Source organism: Schistocerca gregaria, chromosome 9 (genome assembly GCF_023897955.1).
Source record: "Schistocerca gregaria isolate iqSchGreg1 chromosome 9, iqSchGreg1.2, whole genome shotgun sequence".
Lineage (NCBI taxonomy): Eukaryota > Metazoa > Arthropoda > Insecta > Orthoptera > Acrididae > Schistocerca > Schistocerca gregaria.
Window position 1 is genome coordinate 197,162,116 of NC_064928.1, and position 23,458 is coordinate 197,185,573.

The window sequence follows — 23,458 nt, forward strand, 5'->3', positions numbered from 1 at the left end:
GGAAGTTGAAATAAGTGGATCATGTAATGTTAAAACAACAGCTGATTCCTCAAACTGGGGGGCTATCAAGTACGGGGTCCCACAGGGTTCGGTCTTAGGTCCTTTACTGTTCTTGATATACATTAATGACTTACCATTCCATATTGATGAAGATGCAAAGTTAGTTCTTTTTGCTGATGATAAAAGTATAGTAATAACATCCAAAAACCAAGAACTAAGTGATGTAATTGTAAATGATGTTGTTCACAAAATTATTAAGCGGTTCTCAGCAAACGGACTCTAAATTTTGATAAAACAAAGCATATGGAGTTTCGTACAGTAAATGGCACAACTCCAGTAATAAATATAGACTTTGAACAGGAGTCTGTAGCTAAGGTAGAATTTTCAAAATTTTTTGGTGTGTCCATTGATGAGAGGTTAAACTGGAAGTAACACATTGATGATCTGCTGAAACGTCTGAGTTCGGCTACGTATGCTATTAGGGTTATTGCAAATTTTGGTGATAAGAATCTCAGTAAATTAGCTTACTATGCCTACTTTTATTCACTGCTTTCGTATGGTATCATATTCTGGGGTAATTCATCGTTGAGTAGAGAAGTATTCATTGCTCAAAAACGTGTAATCAGAATAATTGCTGGAGCCCATCCACGGTCATCCTGCAGACATCTATTTAAGGATTTAGGGATCCTCACAGTAACCTCACAGTACATATATTCACTTATGAAATTTGTTGTTAATAATCCAACCCAGTTCAAAAGTAATAGTGTGCATAGCTATAACACCAGGAGAAAGGATGATCTTCACTATGCAGGGTTAAATCTGACTTTGGCACAGAAAGGGGATAAATTATGCTGCCACAAAAGTCTTTGGTCATCTACCAAACAGCATCAAAAGCCTGACAGTCAACTAACATTTAAAAAATAAATTAAAAGAATTTCTACATGACAACTCCTCCTACTCATTGGCTGAATTTTTAGATATAAATTAAGGGAGGGAAAAAAACTAACTTAAACATTAGTGTCATGCAGTATTTTGTGTAATGTAATATCTTGTACAGACATGTTTCATTAACCTGACTCGTTCCACATCATTACGAAGTGTCGTATTCATGATCCATGGAACAAGTATTAATCTAATCTAATCTGGATGCAGATGTAAATGCGAGGCTAGTGACAATGCTGCAAGGCACTATCCACAGATAAGACACTGGAAACAGGCCAAAGCGGAAAAGATGGCGGCAGGAACAGGAAGATGCGCCGCCTATTTCTTCGCTGCTTCCTCATGTCGTGAACACAGTGGTGGAGGGCAACGCGGAGCCACACACGACTTTGCACTGTCGAAACCAGTATGCCACAGATTGTGCGTCAAAACAGTCTGACAGTTGATTTAGGGGAAACAGTTTCTACTGATAACTATATTATATCTTGAATGAGGGCTCTTACCCGGGACTACCAACGCACGCCACTGTATTGGTGCTCCGCCTTTCCGATAGCCGCACAAATCTTGTAGGTGACGGAAGTTATTACCAGCACTACTTGGCCAGCAGATTCGTGTCTCTAAGGCATTTGCGCCCACTTTAAGTATTTCGTCTCCCTACAAACCATAGCGGATAAAAGGGTAAGACAGTGCAGACGGAGAAAGGTACATCAACACTCCGTAAGCCACTTGAAGGTGTGTGGCAGTGAGTACTTCGGTACCACTAAGTGACCCCTACTGCCCTGTTCCACTCCCGAATGGCGCGAGGGAAGAATTATTGTCCGAAGCCTCTGTATTAGCTCTAATTTCTCGAATTTTATCCTTGTGCTCAATTTCGCGAGACGTATGCGGGTAGAAGTAACACGTTGTCCAACTGTCTCGAAATTTCAGTATCAAATATATTAGTGATGATGTAAGGCCTATCAAAGGAAACTTCCTGACAGATTAACAATGTGTGCCGGACCGAGACTCGAAATCGTGACCTTTGCCTTTCGCGGGCAAGTGCTCTACCAACCGAACTACCCATGCACGACTCACGCCCCGTCCTCACAGCTCTACTTCTGCCAGTACCTCGTCTCCTACCTTCCAAACTTCACAGAAGCTCCCCTGCGAACCTTGCAGAACTAGCACTCCTGAAACAGCGCGCTGCAGAGTGAAAATCTCATTCTTGAAACATCCCCCAGACTGTGGCTAAGCCATGTCTCCGCAATATCCTTTCTTTCAGGAGTGCTAGATCTGTAAGGTTCTCAGGAGAGCTTCTGTAAATTTTGGAAAGTAGGGGACGAGGTACTGGCAGGAGTAAAGCTGTGAGGATGGGGCGTGAGTCGTGCTTGGGTAGCTCAGAAGGTAGAGCACTTGCCCGCGAAAGGGAAAGGTCCCGAGTTCGAGTCTCGGTCCGGCACACAGTTTTAATCTGCCAGGAAGTTTCATGTCAGCGCACACTTCGCTGCAGAGTGAAAATCTCATTCTGGAAGGCTATCAAAGAAGTTTTCTGAGCGTATCTGAAACTCTCGCGCCGACTAAGCGATCCCGTGCTCTTCGTTGAGGAAGGAAATCGGCTGTGCCCTTTCAAAGGTACCATCCTGGCATTTGCCGGGAGCGACTTAGGGGAAAATCAGGAAAATCTAAGTCTGTATGGCCACTTTCTTCGTGGACGACTTACATTTCCTTAAGATTCTTCCTCTGAATCTCTGTCTGACATTGGTTTTATGTGCTCACCCACTTGAGGTCGCCCTGGATAGTTACTAATCGATATTTTACGGTAGATAGTAGTTTCCAGCAGTTTGTCATCAGTAGATCAGGCACAGACAACCTCTGGTGACCCGCGGGTCTGATCACATGCTCGCTTAAGGTCGCAAGCCGCCTCGTGATGTGACGCGACAGCAGCGCTCCTACAGCGAAAAGTGAAAGCTACAGCGTCCGTGACGTCATCGTCCGATATGAATGGCGCCGCCTCCTGGCCACGCCAACAAATTACGCCCGATTACAAGCGTTTGTGAGAGTACGTTTATTTTATGTTTACCCCTTTTTAATGTGTTTACGTTTAGGCGTCGTTAAGCAATAGCAGTCTTAAAAATTCAGTTGCAAAATTCTGTAACGTCATTAGCGAAGAAAATATTCACGACCCGTAAATAAATGTAAACATCTGAATAACTGCAGAGTCATCACGGAAAAATAATCGCCGACAAAAACAACTGGGAGCAGCTAATTCTTTGTAAATTATCTCCAATTTCAAATGTCGAATTATGCGTCCACAACGGAGACGAATTACACTGAAAAACCAAAGAAACTGGTACACCTGGCTAATATCGTGTAGGGACCCCGCGAACACGTAGAAGTGCCGCAACACGACGTGGCATGGACTCGACTAATGTCTGAAGTAGTGCTGGAGGGAAGTGACGTCATGAATACTGCAAGGCTGTCCATAAATCCGTAAGAGTACGAGGGGGTGGAAATCTCTTCTGAACAGCTCGTTGCAAGGCATCCCAGATATGCTCAATACTGTTCAGGTCTGGGAAGTTTGGTGGCCAGCGGAAGAGTTTAAACTCAGAAGACTGTTCCTGGAGCCACTCTGTAGCAATTCTGGACGTGTGGGTGTCGCATCGTCCTGCTGAAATTGCCAAAGTCTGTCGGAATGCACACAGGTGGTCTGACAGGATGCTTACATACGCGTCACGTGTCAGCTGTAAGAGACGTATTCAGACGTATCAGGGGCACCATATCATTATAATTGCACACGCCCCACACCATTACAGAGCCTCCACCAGCTTGGACAGTCCCCTGCTGATATGCAGGTTCCATGGATTCATGAGGTTGCCTCCATAGCCGTACGGCTCCATCCGCTCGATACAATTTGGAACGAGACTCGTGCGACAAGGCAACATGTTTCCAGTCATCAACAGTCCAAGGTCTGTGTTAATGGGCTCAGGCGAGGCGTAAAGCTTTGTGTCGTGCAGTCATCAAGGGGAGACGAGTGGGCCTTCGGCTGGGAAAGCTGATATCGATGATGTTCCACTGAATGGTTCGCACGCTGACACTTGTTGATGGTTCATCATTGAAATCTTCAGCAATTTGCGGAAGGGTTGCACTTCTCTCGCGTTGAACGATTTTCTTCAGTCGTCGTTGGTCCCGTTCTTGCAGGACCTTTTTCCCACCGCAGGGATGTCGGAGATCTAATGCTTTACCGCATTCCTGATATTCACGGTACACTAGTGATATGGTCGTACGGGAAATTTCTCACTTCACCGCTACCTCGGACATGCTGTGTCCCATCGCTCGTGCGTTGACTTTAACACCACGTTCAAACTCACTCAAATCTTGACAACCTGCGCTTGTAGGACTAGTAACCGATCTAACCACTGAGTCAGACACTTATATAAGAGTTGCCGAACGCAGCACCGTATTCTGCCTGTTTACATTTCTCTGTATTTCAATACGCATGTCTATACCAGTTTCAAAAATAAATGGCTCTGAGCGCTATGGGACTTAACTTCTGAGGTCATCAGTCCCCTAGAACTTAGAACAAATAAAACTTAATTAACCTAAGGACATCACACAAAACTGGCAGTTAATTATAACGTTCCGACCCTCTTAATGACGATGGAACACACAAATTGCGTCGGGATTCAATACATCGTCCTCCAGCCGACTTGTGCCCAAGGGTCTATTGCTGGATTCGAACCTGCGACCGAAGCGGTCGTTCGGTTCCAGACCATCGCCTAGAAACGCTCGGCCACTCCAGCCGGCTGTACCAGTTTCATTGGCGCTTCATTGTATTTAGTAATGTTGATAGAAAAAAAGAATTATAAAACAGAAAACAGAAAAACGGCAATGAGCTCGACAATCCACGCTGAAAAAGTATTTAGGAGTAAATTTGTGCCTTTTGCCAATAAACATGTTACTCTAAGGTTTGAAATTGAGTGTGTCAGTATCCACAAACACTGGTAGCGCGCATTCTTTATTTTAAATCTGTGCTCAAAACTACTTTTGATGAGTGACAGCACAGGCGTGTGTTGTTTTTGTAACACTAACAAGTATGTAAGTTAACTTTTACTGCCCTGCGTCATAACATGCAAACACGAGACGAATCGAGTGTAAGCGGAAATACCCGAATGTGCGTTCCGGGAGGAGTACAATGCGAACGCCTCTCTCACGCTCTGTTTCTTTCTTTTCCCCGCAAATTTCTTCGGTCCGTCATGACACTCCTCACATTGCGAATTCGGCAGGCGTGACAGATGTCACGTTCAAAAAAATGGTTCAAATGGCTCTAAGCACTATGGGACTTAACATCTATGGTCATCAGTCCCCTAGAACTTAGAACTACTTAAAACTAACTAACCTAAGGACAGCACACAACACCCAGCCATCACGAGGCAAAGAAAATCCCTGATCCCGCCGGGAATCGAACCCAGGAACCCGGGCGTGGGAAGCGAGAACGCTACCGCACGGCCACGAGATGCGGGCACATTTCAAGTCATCGCATTGTCACCAATCTCGTCCGCCACGGGTTCGTTCAGTCTTGTTCCGGTGCATTTGAACCTTCCGAGTATGGCTGCGGCATTGCATGCGTGCCTTTCGATAAACACGGAAGGGTCTCCAGAGAGACGCGTAGGGGAACCAGTTTGTTGACTGAAAGAGGAAGGAGGTGCGGTCCCAGCAGATCTGGTGGGCTGACAGTCTTTCCTCCGAAAGGAATGCAGCAGAGGCGAACGATACAGGGCGATCCGCAAGTAGCAGATAAAGTATTCAGTCAGCTATTCGTGAGATACTCCTAGTCGTGCGATGTAGGCTGCAACGTTTCACTTACCCGCCCCCTATTGTATTACACTACTGGCCATTAAAATTGCTACACCACGAAGATGACGTGCTACAGACGCGAAATTTAACCGACAGGGAGAATATGCTGTGATATGCAAATGATTAGCTTTTCAGAGCATTCACACAAGGTTGTCGCCACCGGCGACACCTACAACGTGGTGACATGAGGAAAGTTTCCAACAGAATTCTCGTACGCAAACAGCAGTTGACCGGCGTTGCCTGGCGAAACGTTGTTGTGATGCCTCGTGTAAGGAGGAGAAATGCGTACCATCACGTTTCCGACTTTGATAAAGGTCGGATTGTAGCCTATCGCGATTGCGGTTTATCGTATCGCGACACTGCTGCTCGCTTTGGTCGACATCCAATGACTGTTACCAGAATATGGAATCGGTGGGTTCAGGAGGGTAATACGGAACACATTTCTGGATCCCAACGGCCTCGTATCACTAGCAGTCGACATGACAGGCATCTTATCCGCATGACTGTAACGGATCGTGCAGCCACGTCGCGATCCCTGAGTCAACAGATGGGGACGTTTGCAAGAGAACAACCATCTGCACGAACAGTTCGAGAACGTTTGCAGCAGCATGGACTATCAGCTCGGAGACCACGGCTGCGGTTACCCTTGACGCTGCATCACAGACAGGAGCGCCTGCGAAGATGTACTCAACTATGAACCTCGGTGCACGAATGGCAAAACGTCATTTTTTCGGATGAATACAGGTTACACGTCTCGGTCACCGCTTGTTCGCATTGACGGCACTTTGAACAGTGGACGTTACATTTCAGATGTGTTACGACCCGTGGATCAACCCTTCGTTCGATCCTTGCGAAACCCTACATTTCAGCAGCATAATGCACGACCGCATGTTGCAGGTCCTGTACGGGCTTTTTTGGATACAGAAAATGTTCGACTGCTGCCCTGGCTAGCACGTTCTCCAGATCTCCCACCAATTGAAAACGTCCGGTCAATGATGGCCGAGCAACTGACTCGTCACAATACTCCTTGAAGCTGCATGGGCAGCTGTATCTGTACACGCTATCCAAGCTCTGATCAATGCCCAGGCGTATCAAGGCCGTTATTAAGGCCAGAGGTGGTTGTCCTGGGTACTGATTTCTCAGGATATATGCACCCAAATTGCGCGAAAATGTAATCACATGTCAGTTCTAGTATAATATATCTGTCCAATGAATGCCCGTTTATCATCTGCATTTCTTCTAGGTGTAGCAATTTTAATGGCCAGTAGTGTACGTACTTCAGTGCTGGCGACTTACTGCAGTGCGTCCACCGGCTGTTCCGGTGGTCGAGTTCCTGTCCTCGTTTCGTAGCATTTTGCTGCACTCAAGCCACGTTCCACTTTCCAACGTTTTTAACGTGAGTGCAAAGTGAAACTTGACTTCAACGCAGAATACCGCTACGGTACGAGTACAGAAGAGCTTGGCCACCGCATCAGTCAATGGACGCACGAGCACCACGTGACCAGTTCGTCATCGCGAAAAAAACATTGCATCTTTATTACGTATAAGAAAATTGTAATTTCGGACAATCTTGAAAGCGTGCGGATGGTGACATGATCATCGCGAAACACTGATTGTGCCCGCTTTTTCTTATTTCTTTTTTAATTTATTGCCCTTTGGCATTAATATTTAGCCAGATAAGTGAGAAACTACTTAGTCTTTTTTACTATAGTATATACAGGGTGGAGAAAATTGTCACGAAATTTCAACCCTGGATAGCTGATGCCAGTAGGAACAAAAATTACTAATGTTGTGTAGGTCGACGACGCACCATTTTTAAACTACGATTATGTGGCGCCACGCGCTCCGATTGGCCGCGGGATTGCCCTGTTGCCGCAGGCTCTGGACAACGCATGACAACGAATGCTTTGCCTGCCGCAGATCGCAATGCCGTGTCCAGCCGCTCGAGTACTTGTTGTAGGTGCTTCTTCGAAGCACTCTAGGCCAGTCTCTTCAAATACAGCATTCCGTCGTGTTCGAGGTCTTCCAGCATCACCATGACATCTACATCTACATACATACTCCGCAATCCACCATACGGTACGTGGCGGAGGGTACCTCGTACCACAACTGGCATCTTCTCTCCCTGTTCCAAACTGAACGAGGGAAAAATGACTGCCTATATACCTCTGTACGAGCCCTAATCTCTCTTATCTTTGTGGTCTTTCCGCGAAATCTAAGTTGGCGGCAGTAAATTTGTACTGCAGTCAGCCTCAAATGCTGGTTCTGTAAATTTCCTCAGTAGCGATTCACGAAAAGAACGCCTCCTTTCCTCCAGAGACTCCCACCCGAGTTCCTGATGCATTTCCGTAACACTCGCGTGATGATCAAACCTCCCAGTAACAAATCTAGCAGCCCGCCTCTGACTTGCTTCTATGTCTTCTCTCAGTCCGACATGATAGGGCTCGAGCAGTACTCAAGAATAGGTCGTATTAGTGTTTAATAAGCGGTCTCTTTTACAGATGAAACACATCTTCCCATAATTCTACCACTGAACCGAAGAAGACTATCCGCGATCCCCACGCCTGCCATTACATGCTTGTCCCACTTCATATCTCTCTGCATTGTTGCGCCCAAATATTTAACCGACGTGACTGTGTCAAGCGCTACACTACTAATGGAGTATTCAAACAATACGGGATTCTTTTTCCTATTGAGCTGCATTAATTTACATTTATCTATATTTAGAGTTAGCTGCCATTCTTTACGCCAATCACAAATCCTGTCCAAGTCATCTTGTATCCCCCTACAGTCACTCAATGACGACACCTTCCCGTACACCACAGCGCCATCAGCAAACAGCTTCACATTGCTATCCACCGTATCCATAAGATCATTTATGTAGATAGACAACAACAGCGGACCTACCACAATTCCCGCTAATGAGCCTATTTCGCCAAGTCGCCGGTGAATTGCTGTAAACTTTTGCGGTTGTGGGTGTGGGTGGCGTCTTGCTGCGTACCGTTCCTCATACAACCGCAGAGCTTCGCATGCGCTACCGTCGGCTAGTCCATACACAAAAACCATATCTCGTTCTTCAAAGGAATACTGCACCTCTATGCTTACTGTATGACTAAATCGCAGGTGGCGCGTGTGCGCTCTGGAGCGTTGCTTACGTGTGAATGCCTCTGATGTGAGTTGGAGACAAACAGCAAGACCTATCCGACACGTGTGCGTACCACGTTGGGGCAGTGACGGGAAGAGGGACGTCCGTATGTGTCAACCGACAACCATAGCGCTGCCCGTCAACCGACCAACGGCAACAGGGCAATCCCACGGCCAATCGGAGCGCGTGGCGCGTAGTTTCAGTAGTTTTAAAATGGCGCGTTGTCGACCTACTCAACGTTAGTGATTTTGGTCCATACTGGCATCAGCTACCCGGAGTCAAAATTTCGTGACGATTTTTCTCCATCCTGTATACAGTATAGACGCTAGAAATTACAATAATTCCAAGTAAACTTCATGTGCACACTTTTTACATTCGCACACTCAGCACTTTCCACGTATCACAACTTCTTACGTTGGAATCTTTGTGCCTGGCTTATAACTGGATACCGGCTTCCTCCAGGAACGAACTATACATAGTCCGTTGTGGTCAGCTGTCGAAACAGATCAGTCACAGATGTACGAGGGTAATCCCACAAGTAAGGTCTATGTTTTTATAAGGATACACACCTGTTTATTTCTACAATGGTGTACATGAGTTTACAGCTTGAACATTTAGCTAATTTTCGACATAATCACCATTTCTGTCGATGCATTTTTGTAGACGCTGTGGCAGTTTTTGTACGCCCATGTCATACCAGCTCGCCGCCATGCTGTTCAGAAAGTTATGAACCTCTTCTTTCACCTCGTTGTCGGAGCTGAATCGCTGGGACCACAATCAACACTGACAGGTACTGTCAGACTCAAAAAACTCAAACGGGCAATTCAGAACCGGAGAAGAGTAATGTTGAGCAAGGGCGTACACATTCTCTATGAAAACGCTCACCCACACATCTCTCGATAAACCGTTGCTCCCCTGCAACAGTTTTACTGGAACATAATCACCCACCCACCCTACAGTCCTGACTTGGTCCCCAATGACTATCACCTGTTCGCTAGGTTAAAAGAACATTTGGCCGGAAAGCGATTCAGCTCCGTCAACGAGGTGAAAGAAGAGGTTCATGACTTTCTGAACAGCATGGCGGCGAGCTGGTATCACATGGGCATACAAAAACTGCCACAGAGTCTACAAAAATGCTTCCGCAGAAATGGTGATTATGTCGAAAAACAGCTAAATGTCCAAGCTGTTAACAAGTAAACCATGGTAGAAATAAACAGGTCTATGTACTTATAAAAAAAATAGGAGACCTTACTTTAGGGATTACCCTCGTATGTTGGGGAATTCCTGCTCTGATCAAGGCCTGAAGAAACTTGCGACATAGCGTGAACACCCTAGTAGCACATAGTTTAGGTCTGCAATCTTAGTTCGGTGGACTTCGCAATATGGAAATAGCTGAATTTCATCCTACAAAGATGTGAAGGATAGCAGCTGTGACACAGAAGGATGCACACCGTCTAGATAGCTTGTTTTGGGAGAGCCAGGTTTTTCGCGGAATACCAGACTGTATTGCGACGTAACGTCTTCCTCTGGACTGTCATGAGATCCCCCCACGTTTTTGATCATTCTTGGTGGACCTTTTCCTTTACGCCAGCAATAAAATTTGTATGTGGAAGACAAATGTAGCACGGTTGGCCATTGATCCACTTTGTTTCGCCAGGTAGGCCGCCATCTCGTTACATGAGGTGCTGGTGTGTCCCTTGATCCATAATACTGGACACGTTTATGTCGAGTTGCACATTGATTAATTAACTTAATTACATCCGAGTACATGGCGGTTGGTGTTGTCCGGCCACCCCTTAAAATTAACCTCGCCAAATCCGATCCTAACACTGCCGACCCTGCAAAACCGCGGGACAAAGGCACCATCAAAAGACATGGCTGTTAGTGTTGGAGTCCCACTGTTGCTTTTCCTGATGTGTAACAACAACAATATCATTTGACGCAAATTGAAGGACTTCCTTAATAGCAAAAACTGCGGTATTGAAAATGCTGACGTAAACGAAGCCCAAGGTAGTGGCTCTCCGCAGTCGGGCGTAAACCCATTGCCCTCTCCTGTTTTGGGGACGTCACTGAATATTCTGACAGATGCGGGCCACGTTGATGCAGCCAGACAGGAGACGTCAGTAGAAGTCGTCAAAGTTCGACCCGACGCTCCTGGTACTTCATATTCCAGACTAAGTGCAGGAGGTAGAGCTTCTTTTAGGACGATGGGGTATCACGTATTTTCGCAGCCTGAAACCTTTAACTTGGAGAGGTACCCCTCCTCCGAGTCCTATCCACGTATCCATTGTCTTGAATAAACCAGTTAAGAACTGCTTGGGCTGCTCTACTGACGATGAATTTCAAAGCCAAGTCAGCTCTCTGGAATTGAAGGGGCACCTCCCTTGCCTCAACGAAAATCCTATTAACAAGTCTAGGATTCATTGCCCCACAACGGATGCGTATGGAGCGGTACTGCGGAGTTTCAGTCTTGCTTGGTAGAGATGTCGAGCCATTGCCATATAACGTGCACCCACAGTCCATTATATCCCGAATCATGCCACGGAGAGAGAGTACGAGCGTAACATCAGCTTCCCATCATACGTGAGGTACCGATCGTAGGATGCTGACTGATCGACCGACCTTGGAAAAACAAATATTCCACATGGCCTGCCGACGCCAGTCTGCTGTCGACGAGACAGCTATAAAAACACGCTCAGACACTTCCGTGTATCCACCCGTATGTCCGCAGTACTTTTCTCCATGTTGCGCCAGCTTCTCGCTAGATGGTAGCAGTGGACAGAAACGGGTTAAAGACGCCCCAGAGCAAAGAGCCGTGCTTCATTTGACGGGGACATGCGTGCCCCATCAATCTCGGATGGGTTACGGCAAATACCAGAATGGTTCCTTTGGAACGGACAAGGCCGATTACGTTCCTCGAGCTTGTACGAGTTTTTTCTCTTCCTCTGATGACGTAATCGCCGATGGGTTGTTGAACCTTGTAATTTCTTCCTTTGATTTAAAAAAAACATCGTGTGTTAGGTGGGACTGCGGGGCAACGAATGATAATGGCTTTGTGTGCCACAAACCGACTAGCCACGGGCGTCCCTCACGAGGGCAGACAGTCATTTGTCAATCAGGAAATGAGAGCGCGACGTGAGGGGGGAGGAAGGGGGGGGAGGGAGGGAATTGCGAACGCCAGGCGGTTGCCCTCGCCCGCACCGGAAGGTAGCATCCTGGCCGCTTCGATTACAGCGGCGGCATTCCCCAGGGAAGAACAGAGGAGCCCGAGGACCTTTCCAACGGGATTAGGACACTACGAGGCCGTGTCGTACCAACTGCACCCACTAAAATTTGCGTCCAGGCGCGGTAGAGGAAACTTGCACTAATCCTTCCGTCCGAACTCGGCATCTTGCCCCGCAGGTAGAAGAGGCGAGGATTCTTACATGGCGTACTAGAGGTATTGTAGCAAGAACTGGAATGCTGAAATTTTCAATCGAAAGTTTTACAACAGTGACGTCAGACATCAATAGTCTGTAATAAATACAAGGTGGCGCACGGAATCTGTTAGCAATTGTTTCTTTCACAATTTACGACGCACATTAGATATCCCGCTGGGATCTCTACAGCAGTACCAGCAGAGCTTGGAAAAACAAATGAGTTACGAAATGACGTGTAATTCACGATACTGCCGCTAGGAGATCAGTAAGCAGCAATGGCTGACAATGGAAGACTGACGACACAGCAACGATCGGCAAATGTATTACTTTTTCATGAAACGAAAAGCCTTGTTGCGACTCATGGGCATTTTCGACAACAGTTTAACACACGATGTGTCCCTTGCAAGAAGACCATCCACAGGTTGTACGATAAATTTGCACGGGAAGGAACAGTACTGGAAGCGAAGCGACCTCGGCCTAAGCCTATTTGTTCGCCGGAGAATATTGAAGCGGTACGAGTTGCTGTACAGGGAAGTCCCGGGAAATCGTGTAGAAAGGCAGCAGTGCAACTGCTCTGTTCAACGCATTCTTAAAAGTGACCTCCATATGTACCCATACAAGATGACCCGTGCACAGAAGCTCACTGAAGAGCACAAGCAGCAGAGAGTACTTCAGTGGGAGGAGGATAGAGAAGAAACACTCAACAACGTTTGGTTTTCAGACGAGGCGCATTTTCATTTAGACGGTGCGGTTAACAAACAAAATGTACGCTTTTGGGCCACTGAAAACCCTCAAGTACTTCATGAACGACAACATTATGCTCCGAGGATTACAGCGTGGGCAGCAATTTCCAGTCACGTACTTATCGGACCCTTTTTCTTTTTAGAAACTGAACAGCGAGCGTTATTTGAGCATGCTTCGCAATATTTTCATTCCACAGCTTCTTGCTACTGCCTTGCCCTTCAGCACGCAGTGGTTCATGCAAGATGAAGCAAGGCCACATACTGCAAACACTGTGTTGGAGTTTTTACACGAGCAATTCGACATGTAGATCATTTCACTCAAGTTTCCAGGTCGCTTCAATGACGGACAAAAAATAAATAAATTATTTTGCGTAAAGGAAACATTTCTTAAAGGGATACGTTGCCCATCATTACGAAGTGTATTTATGATCTATGGAACAAGGATTTTTATATATACACACACACATAAAATAAACGTTCATCGCTTGTCACATTTCCATTGTTTACGCAGTTAAACTTCAGCATGAGGCATTCGTCTTAATTTGTTGCTTCTCTACTAACATCTCTACTCGCAAGGCATTTTGCTGGCATTATCCACATATACTGCTAGCTGCATCTGCGAAATTACACTATTGTATGACACACAGTTCAGGAGATACACGTCATAAACATTGAGATGCATCAAACAGCTACGTTTTCTAAAAATGGAGTTGAAGTGACCCGGCTGTTCTATACATTAGGGAGTGGGGGTGGGGGCTTGGGTACTTATTAAACAGCAAGGACTATGGATGTATGTAGATCACATAAACTGCACATAACCTCCCCTCTCACTCATAGAGCTACATGCGCGTACCTGGAACTGTGAGTGCAAAGTAGATCTTTTCTTTATACATGGCCCCGTCACATTAATGTAACCACCGGCTATGTTCGACGCCAACGTACAATGACCACCCACTACGGCATACGGCAGCGCTAGTAGTAGACGGTATGTAAAGCTGCAGGAGGGACGCGGTAAACAGTCCAGTCGTTATCGTAATGAACAAAAGGAGCGATTTATTTGATGTACAAATGGACATGATTATTGGCCAAGGATGGCAGCATTTCAGAAACAGCTAAGTTCGTAAACTGTTCGCATGCAGCCGTAGTGAAAGCATACTGTGTATGGCAAAATGGCGCCGAGGCAAATACACTCCTGGAAATGGAAAAAAGAACACATTGACACCGGTGTGTCAGACCCACCATACTTGCTCCGGACACTGCGAGAGGGCTGTACAAGCAATGATCACACGCACGGCACAGCTGACACACCAGGAACCGCGGTGTGGGCCGTCGAATGGCGCTAGCTGCGCAGCATTTGTGCACCACCGCCGTCAGTGTCAGCCAGTTTGCTACGGAGCTCCATCGCAGTCTTTAACACTGGTAGCATGCCGCGACAGCGTGGACGTGAATCGTATGTGCAGTTGACGGACTTTGAGCGAGGGCGTATAGTGGGCATGCGGGAGGCCGGGTGGACGTACCGCCGAATTGCTCAACACGTGGGGTGTGAGGTCTCCACAGTACATCGATGTTATCGCCAGTGGTCGGCGGAAGGTTCACGTGCCCGTCGACCTGGACCGGACCGCAGCGACGCACGGATGCACGCCAAGACCGTAGGATCCTACGCACTGCCGTAGGGGACCGCACCGCCACTTCCCAGCAAATTAGGGACACTGTTGCTCCTGGGGTATCGGCGAGGACCATTCGCAACCGTCTCCATGAAGCTGGGCTACGGTCCCGCACACCGTTAGGCCGTCTTCCGCTCACGCTCCAACATCGTGCAGCCCGCCTCCAGTGGTATCGCGACAGGCGTCAATGGAGGGACGAATGGAGACGTGTCGTCTTCAGCGATAAGAGTCGCTTCTGGCTTGGTGCCAATGATGGTCGTATGCGTGTTTGGCGCCGTGCAGGTGAGCGCCACAATCAGGACTGCATACGACCGAGGCACACAGGTCCAACACCCGGCATCATGGTGTGGGGAGCGATCTCCTACACTGGCCGTACACCTCTGGTGATCGTCGAGGGGACACTGAATAGTGCACGATACATCCAAACCGTCATCGAACCCATCGTTCTACCATTCCTAGACCGGCAAGGGAACTTTCTGTTCCAACAGGACAATGCACGTCCGCATGTATCCCGTGCCACCCAACGTGCTCTAGAAGGTGTAAGTCAACTACCCTGGCCAGCAAGATCTCCGGATCTGTCCCCCATTGAGCATGTTTGGGACTGGATGAAGCGTCGTCTCACGCGGTCTGCACGTCCAGCACGAACGCTGGTCCAACTGAGGCGCCAGATGGAAATCGCATGGCAAGCCGTTCCACAGGACTACATCCAGCATCTCTACGATCGTCTCCATGGGAGAATAGCAGCCTGCATTGCTGCGAAAGGTGGATATACACTGTACTAGTGCCGACATTGTGCATGCTCTGTTGCCTGTGTATGTGCCTTTGGTTTTGTCAGTGTGATCATGTGATGTATCTGACCCCAGGAATGTGTCAATAAAGTTTCCCCTTCCTGGGACAATGAATTCACCGTGTTCTTATTTCAATTTCCAGGAGTGTACATTGCAGCGCCAAAGAAACTGGTATACGCACGTGTATTCAAATTCAGAGCTGCACAAACAGGCGGAATGCAGTGCTGCGGTCGGCAACGCCTTTACAAGACAATAAGTGTCCTCTCTTTATCTTTCCCCGCTAATACTAGCCCACCCGCAATTTCTGCTTCTAATTTGGGCAGTGGAATGTGTCGTTCTTGATTGATAGAGAGGGATATGGGACCAAATGGCGAGGTCATCAGTCGCGCAAGACAACAAGTGTCTGTCGCAGTTGTTAGATCGGTTACTGCTGCTACAATCGCAGGTTACCAAGACTTAAGTGAGTTTGAACTTAGGGTGATGGGAAACGGTGGTCATTTTTATGGCGGCGTGGATGCGGCTAACACAGCCCTGTGCAGCACCTTGGTGCAGGAATACGGGGCGTTTCCGGTGCACGTCGACTCTCGGGTACAGGTGGAGCCTGACTTGGCGCAGCAATAGTGGACTGCTAATTTTACAGGATGGGAGCAAATTTCACTAAACACAGTGTTCCCAATAACGATACATCAGGCACTACAAAGTTACGTAATTAGGCAATGAGTGAGTCGTCTTTACCTAACGCGGTTTCCAGTGAGTCACGGTGGTGTCATTACTGCGGCCGTTAAATGCGGCGCAGACAACGCGTGAAGAGCTGAGGCGTGGCCTGGTCGCCCCGCTTCTGAAGGCTGCGCTGGTGCTGTGTCTGATGCGGAAGGTCCGAACCGGTCCAGGCGCGACCGGACACCTGCGCTATTTAGGCTGACCCGCGGTCGCCCCCCATTCCGCGCTCGCAGTGTGAATACCGCAGCGGAATTAAACTGCCTCTATCTCGGCCCGATTTAAATCGCGCTGCATGTACAGCCATCGACCTGCTCCAGTTACGCCCAGCTCAAACTGCAGAGATCACTGGGCTGCTTCTGCGTTGGCAGCGCTGTGTAGCGCTGCGCATTGGATCTCTGATTGCGCTTTCCTTGTAAGGCCGGTATTACACTATCAAATATCTTTGTCAAAGATATTTGATGGCGAAATAGGGAACTTTGTCAACTGTCGGCCAATATTTGATCAAATGTAGGGCCTCGCTGTAGATTTGATCAAAGAAGTCGCTTGTCTTCTGTTCGCTGCAGTGTGATATGTTACCACATGGAGCGCTAGCATCGCTGCAGCATTCTGTCGTCTGTAGTGTTTTTATAAACTTTGCCGGTAAATACAATTGGTGTGTGCCGACAACTACAAAATTAATAGAGATGTATGAAGCTGATGAGGTGCTTTACAACGTGAGGCACGCTGAATACAAAACTAGATTAAGAAAATTGGAGACCAGACCAGACCAGACCCAACCCAACCCAACCTAACCTAACCTAACCTAACCCAACCCTCTCCCGCAGCAAGGAATTGGAATGTTACTGTGAGCCTGTCTTCTGCAGATGTAGCAGTTCTTAAGTGAATATTGTACTTTGTTATATGAGGATACACTTCATTGAGCACATACAGAAATGTATGCTAATCCAGTCTTAAGTAATTGATGTACAACTTTACATCCTCAACTATAAGCTCAAGTACCAAGTTTTGTTGAATGCTTTTATCGTGTCGTCGTAAAACCCACGGTTTCAGCCAGGTATGTTTCCTTTTTTTTTCCCTCGCTTCTCCTTCGCATGTGCACAAAGTGCAATTGTGGTACATGCAACTGCTGCGGTTAATAACAAGTTGTAGTCAGCCATCTTGAAGACAGTGTACAACCCCTTCTAGCGCTACGTCAAAAATCTTTGTCAAATGTATTTGACGGAATATTTGATCACATATTTCATCAAATCTTTGACAAAGAAATTTGATAGTGTAATACCGGCCTAAGAGACTCTGTGGCTCGCCGGACTCGTTCTTGGAAGTTAATCGCCAGTGCTCTTGGGCAGTTGGAAGTTCGTCGCCAGCAGTGATGGAAGTACAGGTGAACAGACAGCAGTAATGGGTGTTAGATGTGAGAATTTAGCGTTGCTAGAAGGTTGAGGTATTGCTAGAGGGTAGAGGTCTTAAGTGTTGGCGTAGGCTAACAATCTGTACTTGTTCGACTTGGAGATAGATTATTATTCATCATTACATACATTACAGACGAATAGAAAAACTAGTAGAAGCCAACCTTGGGGAAGGTCAGTTTGGATTCCGCAGAAATGTTCAAGCACGTCAGGCAATACTGACCCTACGACTTATCTTAGAAGAAAGATTAAGGAAAGGCAAATCTACGTTTCTAACATTTGTAGACTTACAGAAAGCTTTTGACAATGTGGCAGGGGTAAAATACAGAGAGCGAAAGGCTATTTACAATTTGTACAGAAACCAGATGGGAACTATAAGAGTCGAGGGGAATGAAAGGGAAGCAGTGGATGGGAAGCAAGTGAGACAGGGTTGTAGCCTCTCCCCAATGTTATTCAATCTGTATATTGAGCAAGCAGTAAAGGAAACAAAAGAAAAATTCTGAGTAGGTACTTAAATCCATGGAGAAGAAATAAAAACTGAGGTTCGCCGATGATATTGTAATTCTGTCGGAGACCGCAAAGGACTTGTGAGAGCAGTTGAATGGAATGGACAGTGTCTTGAAACGAGGATATAAGATGAACATCAACAAAAGCAAGACGAGGATAATGGAATGTAGTCGAATTAAGTCGGGTGATGGGGGAATTAGATTAGGAAATGAGACACTTTAAGTAGTAAAGGAGTTTTGCTATTTGGGGAGCAAAGTAACTGATGATGGTCGAAGTAGAGGAGATATAAAATGTAGACTGGCAATGGCAAGGAAGTCGTTTCTGAAGAAGAGAAATTTACTAACGTCGAGTATTGATTTAAGTTTCAGGAAGTCGTTTCTGCTAGTATTTGTATGGAGTGTAGCCCTGTATGGAAGTGAAACGTGGACGATAAATAGTTTGGACAAGAAGAGAATAGAAGCTTTTGAAATGTTTTGCTAGAGAAGAACGCTGAAGATTAGTTGGATATATCATGTGGTGATTAGAATTGGGGAGAAGAGGAATTTGTGGCACAACGTGACTAGAAGAAAGGATAGGTTGGTAGGACACGTTGTGAGGCATCAAGGGATCACCAATTTAGTATTGAAGGTAAGCGTGGAGAGTAAAAATCGTAGAAGGAGATCAAGGGATGAATACACTAAGCAGACTCAGAAGAATGTAGGTTACAGTAGGTACTCAGAGATGAAGCTTGCACAGGATAGTTAAATGCAGAGCTGCATCAAACCAGTCTCTGGACTGAAGACCATAACTTCATATCGCAGACACCGTAGACTTCCGATGTATGTTTATTAAGATTACTTTGAGTACCAGGTGTCGCCCAATACGTATTTATGCCCGTTGTGTTAGTCCACCTCCTGTTTCCCGCTCTCCCTGTACATCTGCTTCTCCACTCCGCTATTCTGTATCTCCTTGTGCTCCACTCTCTGTCTATCTGGCCTGTGCATCTTCTCCTGCGCTCTCTCTCTCTCTCTCTCTCTCTCTCTCTCTCTCTCTCTCTCTCTCTCTCTCAAGCCATCTCCACCAACCCCGTCTCTCTTTGCATCTCATCTTCGCTTTCTCTGTCCATCTCCTCCACTTCCCTTCCTCTGTCCAACACCACCTCTTCCCCGTACTTAATCTCCTTTGCCCGCCCCCCCCCCCCCCTCGTATTCCCCTTCCCAATATCCATCTGCTCCTCCCCACTCTCTCCGTCCGTCTCCTCCAGGACCCCACCTCCTTCGCTGTCTCCGTATATTTCCTCCTCTTCTCTTCCTTTGTCCATTTCTTCCTCTCCCCTCTGTGTCTGCCCACCCCTCCCCTCCCCCTCTTCTCTCCACGTTATTACCTCCACTCCAACAAGAGGTAGTTGGTTTTAGGCCCCTAGTACATCTTTCCAGACAGTGATATGTGTACCAATTGTTTGAGATCGGTCCAGAGGTTTAGGAGGACATTATACGCGTATTTGTCCGCATATGCGGCTGCCACATAAGTGACATATTTAAGATATTTCGCACAGATCTGTACACACATTTCATTTGTATTTCAGGAGAATTTCGCTCTACAGTATCGTTTTTATGCAGTTCAGTGTTTATGATGTCTTGCATTCTGAACTAATGTCATACATTGACAAAATTTTGCAGGCACTCTCAGTGGTATATGTGCATACTGACCGAAAAGTGTGTCGTGAATAAACCTAGTAATAAAGAAGTAATAAATTAAAACATCACGTTTCATGTGGTAGTTTTACTTTACGAACAGAAAAAAATGTAGTACGGGATAAACTATTCTTTTCCAATCATTTTCTGAAGGTTACCAGCGAGAAAAAGTTTGGTAAAGTTTGACATTATGTATGAACTTTGCTCCAAAAGTCGTTAAGAGCTTAAGAATTTTTAACATCGTGCAGCCCCGTCAGCAACTGTAATAATTAAACATATAACACGTCAGCCTCAGTTGCAAATAGAAACCAGTCTTTACCTAGGTTTCAGCCAAAATAATTCGGCCGTCTTCAGAAGCTCCTGACACTAAACTATCGCATGCCAAAGTTTGGCCATGTCAAGCATAAAACTGTATCACCGTAGTACCCAGTCATAAATCTAAATTTCTTAGCTGAAGAGAGACAGCAGGCCCCACTTCGCGGATGAGTGCAGGTGCAGGTCTCGGGGCCTACCGACGAAAATGCGAGGAAACAGCCCAGAATTGGCCTGACCCCTGGGAGGAAACTTAGCAACAACCGCACACTGGCTGGGGCGCGTTTTGTGTACGCGAGGCCGTCTCTCGCGCGGCTGTGAACGGTCACTGTTCCACTAGGGACACTGCGGGCAAACTTTAGTCCCGCGCGCCCAGCAGCAGCTGGGGACCCGCACAACTTGGCGCTCCCATCCCTCGGCTGCGGCGGGAGTTCATTCGCGAAAGTGCTGCTCTGCCAGTGTTTTATTCTCTCTTACTCTCAAATCAGAAGAACTGTGCACCGCACTACACGAGGACGACAGCAGCGCCGTTTTCTCCTACTCCCGGGCGTGTGGACTCCCGCGAGCGAAGGGGAAAATAAACGGCAGATGTGCACCACCGCTGAATCGCGACTTGCACCACATACGAGAGCACCTAGCGGACGACAATTGTCTGGTTTAGATGGTAGGGTGGCAACGGCCTTGCCGCAGTGGTTACACCGGTTCCCGTGAGATCACCGCAGTTAAGCGCTGTCGGCCGTGGTCGGCACTTGGATGGGTGACCATCCAGACGGCCATGAGCTGTTGCCATTTGGCGAGGCATTCGTCTTACGGCAATCTGCGCCCCCATCGTTCACACCTTGTGCATGACTTCGTTCAGGATAACGATATTACTCGACTAGAGTGGCCAGCAAGTTGTCCAGACGTAAACACTATCGAACATGCCTGGGATATGAAACTTCCTGGCAGATTAAAACTGTGTGCCGGACCGAGACTCGAACTCGGGACCTTTGTCTTTCGCGGGCAAGAACTCTACTTGCGCGCGAAAGGCAAAGGTTCCGAGTTCGAGTCTCGGTGCGGCACACAGTTTTAATCTGCCAGGTAATTTCATACCAGCGCACACTCCGCTGCAGAGTGTAAATCTAATTCTGGAAACATGCCTGGGATAGATTGAAAAGGGCTGTGTATGGACGACGTAACTCACCAATCAGTCTGATTTCCGCCGAACCGCCGTTGAGGAGTGGGACAATCTGGACCAATAGTGCCTTGATGAACTTGTGGATAATATGCTACGACGAATACAGGTATGCATCAATGCAAGAGGAAGCGCTATTGGGTATTAAAGATAGCAGTGTGTACAGCAATCTGGACCACCACATCTGAAGGTCTCGGTGTATGGTGGTACAACATGCGATATGTGGTTTTCATAGGGAATTAGAAGGGCGGTAATGATGTTTACGTTGCCGGCCGGAGTGGCAGTGCGGTTCTAGGCGCTCCAGTCTGGAACCGAGCGACTGCTACGGTCGCAGATTCGAATCCTGCCTCGGGCATGAGTGTGTGTGATGTTCTTAGGTTAGTTAGGCTTAATTAGTTCCAAATTGTAGGTCACTGATGACCTCAGAAGTTAAGTCGCATAATACTCAAAGCCATTTGAACCATTTTGATGTTTATGTTCGTCTGTATTCCCATTTTCTGAACAGGTTCAGGGACTCTCGGAATCGAGGTGACTCAAAACTTTTTTTTCATGTGTGTACATAAGACCTAATCAGCCTTGTTCCTTACATCCATGTTAACTGTAATTTCATGACAGATGTATCACTGTTTTGTTAGAAATTTTTAATAATAAATAAAAATTGTTTACAAGTGTGGACTATCCGAAACTAATTAGTGACGGCTCTCAAAGCTTGGTTTAGGCAAGATGCACGGGGTGGATTATCTTCAAGGGAATCCTGCAACATTCTCCCTCCAATTGCGACATTTTCGGATAGTGTTGATGCACGTGAACAGCGTTCACGCACCCTTCTCTCCGAAGCTCATCGCAACGACTCAATAACACTGAAATCTGGCGATTTTTGTGGCCACGGGAGACGGGACAATTCATGCTCGAGCTCACAAAACCAGTCCTAGAAAATGTGTGTTGTGTAACAGGAGCCCTATTGTATTCACTCACACCATCACCATTACGGAACATAGGATGGAACTTATCGGCCAAAATGGTCACATCATCATTGCCAGTAACGTGACCTTAGAGAGCAACCATGGCGTCCATGCAGTACCACCATATAGCTGCCCAAATCATCAGCGAAGCACGAGCATGTTTCATTCTGACGTCATAATCTCGGTCAGAAGTTGAAAGCAGTGTGCAACAAGACTCGTTCGACCAAATGACTGTCTTCCATTGCTCGATAACGCAGGTTTCACGGTTTCAGCACCAGGTTTTACTGCTGCGCGCATTTGCATCACTGAGGAGCGGTTTTGCGATGCAAGCTCGCCGTGCAATTCTGTGCTTATGTAGCTCCCTTCCTGTTATTTTTGTGCTGACAGGATTCTTGAGTGTGACATTCAGTTCTACAGTGACTTTTGCAGCTGTCGTCCTCTTTATTTTTCGTCACAACCCTCTTCAATGAACGTCTGTTACGATCGCTGAAAGCACACTTTCGTCCACGTCGTTACTTGTAGGGCGATGTTTTTTTTTTTTTTCTGGTTTCCCCGTAAGCGGTACAAATCTTCCATGCGACACCTCTTGAAACGCCAAACACTTCGGCTCCCTTGGCTACGGAAGCATCCAGGATACGAGCACCAACAGTTGTCCACCTTCAAATTCATTTAGCTCCGACATAATACTCACCACTGCACACGACAGTTACTGAGCGCAACTGACACTTGCAACGTAACGAGAGAATTGCACAGCTATCGTAAGTTTCAAAAAATAAAACACCGCAACCTGCAAGCTAGACTAGCACATGCATTTATGTTCAAGCATACATTTATCGCCGTATTTTTGGGCCCCCTATATTTCCCTACGATTAAGTATTACAAATAAAATGGACTATTTTCTTGCTTTTTCCACTTTTTGAGCCATACGGAGTAATTTAACAAGGATGATGGCTTGTACGGAATGGGGGCTGAGGGACGTGTTTTTCACATTTTAATAAGATGGAGAGCGGCCACACTTCGCCCGGGACAATGAACCTGACGGTGTGTGGCGGAGGGTACCTTGAGTACTTCTATCGGTTCTCCCTTCTATTCCTGTCTCGTATTGTTCGTAGAAAGAAAGATTGTCGGTATGCCTCTGGCCACCGCTCTAATCAAAAAAATGGTTGAAATGGC

General features: G+C 46.8%; 1 protein-coding gene and 1 pseudogene across 10 annotated transcripts in view; one reads left to right on the forward strand and one right to left on the reverse strand.

The window, feature by feature from the left end:
- LOC126291985 (rhoGEF domain-containing protein gxcI-like) overlaps window positions 1-23,458 on the reverse strand; it is a 349,921-nt gene that overhangs the window by 249,603 nt on the left and 76,860 nt on the right. The gene's annotated exons all lie outside the window — the stretch shown is intronic.
- Window positions 20,821-20,938, forward strand: LOC126292341 (5S ribosomal RNA; annotated as a pseudogene).